This window comes from Nicotiana tabacum, chromosome 14, assembly GCF_000715075.1.
Source record: "Nicotiana tabacum cultivar K326 chromosome 14, ASM71507v2, whole genome shotgun sequence".
In the NCBI taxonomy this organism is placed as follows: Eukaryota; Viridiplantae; Streptophyta; class Magnoliopsida; order Solanales; family Solanaceae; genus Nicotiana; species Nicotiana tabacum.
The window spans coordinates 2690863-2697610 of record NC_134093.1 but is presented as its reverse complement, the minus strand read 5'-3'; positions in this window follow the sequence as shown (position 1 = coordinate 2697610).

Genomic DNA, 6748 nt, shown 5'->3' with positions numbered 1-6748 from the left:
CTAGCTAACGACTCTCTCGCCTAAGCATGTGTGACTAAATCCTTCACCAGAAGCTGGTAGGCTAACTGGCTTTATCTCAAGACATAAATTTTGTGATGCTGGTAGGCAAACACAACATAACTAACTATAAGAAGACTTAGAGGGGTGCGAGAGAGGATACAATTTATATGTACAGTTCAACAATATCAAAACACTATAAAGTGGACAAGTAACAGATTAGGCCCAAATAAATCACAATATATACAAAAATTAATAAAGCCAAATAAAGTCAATATACAAGCTCGAATTCTTAATGTCCCCAGCAGAGTCGCCAGAGCTGTCACACCCCTTTTTCTACCCGCAAAGTAATATTGTGTGGATTAAAAGGTTTTTCCAATTAAAGTGACAAAATTGAGTAGGGATTATTTTATTTACAGAGTCGCTACTTGGAATTGATTTTATTGGTGTTCCAAGTCACCTTTTATTTGAATCCCTAATCAAAGAAAGATTTGACTATATTATTATTGGTCTGCAAAAATAAAGTCCGGGTAAGGAATTCTGTTAACCGGGGAGAAGGTGTAAGGCATTCCCCGAATCCCGTGGTTCTAGCACGGTCGCTTTTATTGACTAAATTTTGGCTTAAATTATTTTTGGATAAAATGTGTATTATTTGCCTTAAGTTACTATTGTCTAGTGCTGCTTAATAATTAATAATTTTGGCCTAGGAGCGTGCAAGCACACAAAATTCTTATTTGATTATATGTATTAAAACAAAGAACGTGTCGGTACACATGGTTTAAATACAATTAATATTGAAAAGTCAAGGAGCGGGAATGCACACATGACTACTTTATTAAAAACAAAATCGACCAAGGACCGTGTATGAACACATGGTCTACATCTCAAACGTGCCTAAAATTGCCTATCGCTTAAATTAATTAAAAAGCGCTTCTTTTTTATTTATTACTTGTTCGACTGGAAAAAAAAAATTATTATTAAAAATAATTTCTCACTAATGCAAAACATTAAACCCGGGTAAGCTTATGTTAAACTTTCATAGTATTGGGCCACTTATTTTATTTAACAAAAGACAATTTATTGGTTTTAAAGAAAATGTCCATCTTACTTTCTATTGTCATTGGGCCTACAAATTTTAGCTTATTTGGCCCATGTCGCTTAAGAGCCTCGATGACCAAGACAACACAAAATAACAAGTATTCTTCTAAGCCCAAATTGTTTCTTACATTGATGTCCAAACTAAAAATTATTTTTTCATAAAAGAAACTTACATGCTAATTATTATCTTTTATCTTCTTAACCAACCATTTCTCAAGGATTAACATAATATTTCTACTCATCTACACCAACATGGCACTAATCAAACTACACTCATTAACAACATAAAAATCATGACTAAATATAAAAACATTAAAAAACGCTAATACTTCAATGCTAAAGAGAAGAACTATATTAAGTATAACATTATGTTGACTATAATTCAAAGCATCAAAACATTTAAAGCTAGAAGTCTTTCTTAGATAATTATACATGAACCATGAAAGTAACTCACGAAAAAGAGCCCAAACTAAACAAACATGGTTAAAAGTGGGGTCTTTATCTTTTCCTTAAACTAAGTAATCTTAACATAATGCAATTTCAATCACATATATAAAGAAAAAAATAATAATTTAACTAATCTTTAACAGATTTACATGATAATAACACTAATATAACATTCATCTTGAAGCAAAATCAGATCTAATATGTTCCATCAACCAAACCGGGATCAAATCCTTCTTATTATCATCAAGAATCTGCAATATAAGAATTTAAAAGTTACCTGGTTTGTAGAATAATAAAATACAGCAGTGCAGCAACAAAAAACTCAGCAGCAAATACAATAGAAACAGCAGCAACTCAAGTGTTAAGACAACCCAGAAAACTCAACAAAAATACTTGAAACTGGTAGCTATCAACTTCACAAATTGCCTAAGGGATCTTTCTATTTTTCTCAAGGTTTTTGCACTCAAAAAATCCTCACAAAACTCTGAAATTTCAGCTTGTTATATGTATTAAGCTGCTGATTTTTCTCAAAGATATATGTCTTTAAATAACTCTCCAAGATGTGTCTCAGTATAAGATAGAGTGTGTAATAGAGTGTCCCCCTTTTCAGTGAGTAAGGAACTCTGCATTCTAAGTGTAAGACAGTCCCTTTTATAGGAGAAAAACAGCCGTTTCAATAGGCAAATAAAGTTAGATTTTTGGACAGATTTTGGTTCACCAAAAATCTGTCCAAAAGACTGACTTTGTGTGCTAAACACTGTTCAAGGTCTGTCCCAAAGGTGAAAGGACAGCCTGAAAATCTGCTGTGTCAGAAGCAAGGAGAAAAAATGTCCTTTCAGCCACCCTACTAGTAAAAGTAAGCTACTATTACCCTTATTTTGTGATAAAATAAACTAAACTTCAGATTTTAAACATCAACAACAAACTACTTGCTCAACACAAATCAAACTTGGACAACTATGAACTGACAAAGCATAGACGAGACTAAAAACGTAATTGAACTAAGTATTAAAACCAACTTGATGGGAATGAATTGGATTTGTGCAAACTAATTACTAAACAAATAACTAAATTCACAAACTAATTCTCAAAACAGAACGAGCATCGTTAATAATCGAACAACGACTAACAACAACTAAATAATCAACTAACTAAGTGAACGATTTAACTAATACACTAAAGATCATGTTTAAATCAATAACGAATCTAACAAACCACTAAACTAAATAGAGATAGCTAATTAAATAAACCTAACTTGAAACTCTAATTAACAAGAAATAACCAAAATAGAATAAATAAATAAATAAATATATATAAAAAAAATCAGAAACTAATCTACTAAATAAAAAAAAATCAGAAATTAATTAAAGAGATGACGATTATACCTAACAAGTATGCTTGAAACCGAAAAATAGCTAAAATGGGGGTTCGAGGCATTTTGGCGGTGGTGCGGCGGTGGAGCCGTGGCGGCGACGGGGATTTTGGGGGTAAAATGGGTAGGAAAAGATAGGTCTCGTGGAGCTTTATCCATTCATGTATGTGTTGTAGGGTGATGTTGGCCGGAGCTTCAAGAATTTGGACCAAAAAGTGGCGGCTAAAGTTTCTTAGATCTAAAATTCAAGGAGTTGGAGGGTTTCTTGAAGGAATTGGTTTGGAGATATGGGAAGAGGGGGTTGTGGAGATTATATGGTGTTAATTTGGAGGTGTTTGGAGGTGATCCACCGCCGGTGGGTGATTTCCGGCGGCGGCGGCGGCGGTGGAGAGAAGAGAGAGAAGAGAGAGAAGAGAGAAAGAGTTATGGGTGAAATGAGGGAATTTTTCAGATTTTTGAGGCTTTAAATACCCCTTGAGAGATCAAATACGGACCATTAGATCAATGGGTGATCAATGGGTGAGATTTGATCTTGGGTCACTTAATGAAACGACGTAGTTTTGAGGCAAAACTACGTCGTTTCGGACCCTTTCAAAGGCAGCCCCTTATCTTGCACTTTTGGCCACTTTCTCTTTCAAATTTGGCCCAATTTCTTTCTTAATCCTACTTATTAAACTAAATTTACACAAACAAATAAATTAATTAAGTAACTTATTCAAATGATCAATTAACTAGATTAATTCACCAATTGAATAGTTAGTTAATTTCTAAAATGCACAAATAAAGAAAGAACTATTTTTGGTATTTTTATGATAGGAAATATGCAATCAAAGACACAAAAAATTGGGAAATATAATTAAAGCAACAAAACACTAATGACTTTAGGAGGTGTTAAAATAGTACAAAAATTAGGTATTCACATCCGCTATGCGCGGGATCCGTGGAAAGACCGGACCACAAAGGTCTATTGTATGCAGCCTTACACATGTGGCCGATGTTTTATCTAAATTTGGTTGTAATTACGATGCTACTACTTTATTTTTCCACCTTTATTATGACTACGGAAAAGGGCCAACAATACCCCTAACGTATTGAAAATGGTTCAAAAATACCCTTCGTTAACCTTTTGGTCCGCAAATGTCCCTAACGTTTGTTTTTGGGCTCAAACTTACCCCTATATCTAACAGAAGGGCCAACAATACTCCTAACGTATTGAAAATGGCTCAAAAATACCTTCCGTTAACCTTTTGGTCGGCAAATGCCCCTAACGTTTGTTTTTGGGCTCAAACTTACTCCTATAAGTTTTGGGGCTCAAACTTACTCCTATGGAATTATTTCTCGTAGTGGACAACTTTTTTTTTTTTTTTTTAACAATCCAACCCCTTGATTTTAGTACTTGCATTTTATTTTGCTGTCAAATAGTTAAGAATACTAAACATGTCATGTTGTGATCTGCCTTATTTTAGCACACTAGATCATATTATTTTAACAAAATTCTTACTATTACTTTATTTTTCATCTCAAAATCAAATAAGTCTTACTCATCACATTTCTACACAAATTCCTTTTTCGTTTTGTTCTTTACTTATAGTTATTGTATTATTCATTATTTACTATTATTATACTATCATATGATCTTTTATTAGCTTACCAGTTGTCTTAATGTTTGTTTGTTATCCTTTTAATAGTCATCAATAAATAAATATAAGTATTATTTAATTATTAAATTTTTTTATTTTTAAATTAATTTAAAGTATAAGTATCATAAATAAATATACAATAACTTATTACATTATGACCTTTCTTATCATAAAAAAAACTTTCTCATCGCAAATTTAAATAAGTTTTATCATTATTTTTTCTTTATTTGAACCTTATTTTTGCTATTATATTATTTTATATTTAATGTTATTACATTATCATGTCGCTCATCATTTGCTTGTCTGAATTTAGTATTCATTTCTATCACACCCATTCTAATATAATACAGATAAAAATTAAAGATTATTTCAATAGTAAACTAATAAACACTAGCCTGTGTTGAGCTCGGGCCCAACAACACATGTCACAATATTGTGTTGTATCTTATGAATTTTTCTTATCTATGGTTTTGCTACTGTTTTCTTGTTTTATATATTCAAAAGAATCAAAAGCTTATTGTGATTCAATTTGTTACTCATGAGAAATTAAATTTATTTTAAAATTTAAAATCTTACTACTCATTCTTATTTGTATAGTATTTTTAACTGAGGATTGTTTTTTTACAAAAGTTTTGTGTGTATCACTTTAGCATAATTACAAGCGATGCTATTTTTTTTTTTTTTTTTTTTTTGTAATGCATAATATTTTTTATATCCCTTTTGCGGGGAAATTATTTGTAGGATAATCTCATTACCTTTTGATATCTCAATTATAATTCATGTGATCAATCAAGGGTGATGTACTTTGTATTATGAGTTTATTCGAATCTAGTAGGTATGGCTCAATCTTATGTTCATGTTAAAATAATTTATTAATTAAGAAAAAATATTAAATTTTTATTTTTATAAATTAAATGGATTGTGGTAGAATCCGAATTCAAATAGGTAAAGATCAAATTCTAATATCACTCTTGTATTAGAACTATAATTTAATAAATCAACCACAGTAACACTTCTGAATCAAGTTTCGATAATTGTCAATAAATGGTACTTGATTTTATTTATTTTTCACTTTTATATTTATTTTATTGATATTAATTTAGAAAGCAGTATTTCCCAACAAAAAATGTTGAACTATTTTCTTCATAAGCTAGCTACACGCAGAGAAATAAAAAGCACATTTGAACATTTAGAAAGTCATTTCAAAAAATTTATAAAACGAAACATAGTCCGACAAATTCTTTTTGATCTTTTTTTGGTTACTTTCCAGTTTCTTCCTCAGTATATGAGGTCAATAGTATTCTTATGAGGTCAAGAGTTTTTCGGTCACGACCCAAAATTCCCACCATCGAGACCGTGATGGCGCCTAACATTCCACTTGCTAAACAAGTCAACGTTAGAATAATATAATCTATTTTAAAATAATTTTTAAATTTATTAATAACAAAGAAACAATTGCGGAAGTAAAGTCTGAAATGTAGTGAATAATCCATAAAAATAACGGAGTCTAAATACCATCTCAGAATTTGGTGTCACAAGTGCACGAGTTTCTAGAATAATACAAATAAAGGTCTGAATAAAATAAAGCTATCTCAAACAAACACGCAACTAAAGTAAGATAGATGGGGACTTCAAAACTGCGAACGTTGTACAATTATACCTCAAGTCTCCTCTGAGTAGCTGAAATCCGAGCAAGTCTATAGTACGCCGCTGGGACCAACTCCAAAATCTGCACAAGAAGTGCAGAGTGTAGTATCAGTACAACCGACCCCATGGACTGGTAAGTGTTGAGCCTAACCTCGACGAAATAGTGATGAGGCTAAGGCATGTCATTCACATTAACATGTACGCAGTAATAGTAACAACAACAATAATAGAATTAAATCAGTTAACTCATGTCTAATAGTTGAAACCAACTCAGCAGTCATAACCAATTATTAATTCAACCAATTTCCATTGCAGCGTGCAAACAGCTCCCACAATATATTCATTTTCAATCCTCCAATATATTTGTTTATAATCAAGTATATATAGATAGACTTTTAAATAAATCTGTTGCGACGTGCAATTCGATCCCCCAATATGGACTTTTAATAAGTCTGTTGCGACGTGCAATCTGATCCCCCAATATAGACTTTTAAATAAGTCTGTTGCGGCGTGCAATCCGATCCCCCAATATGGACTTTTTAATAAG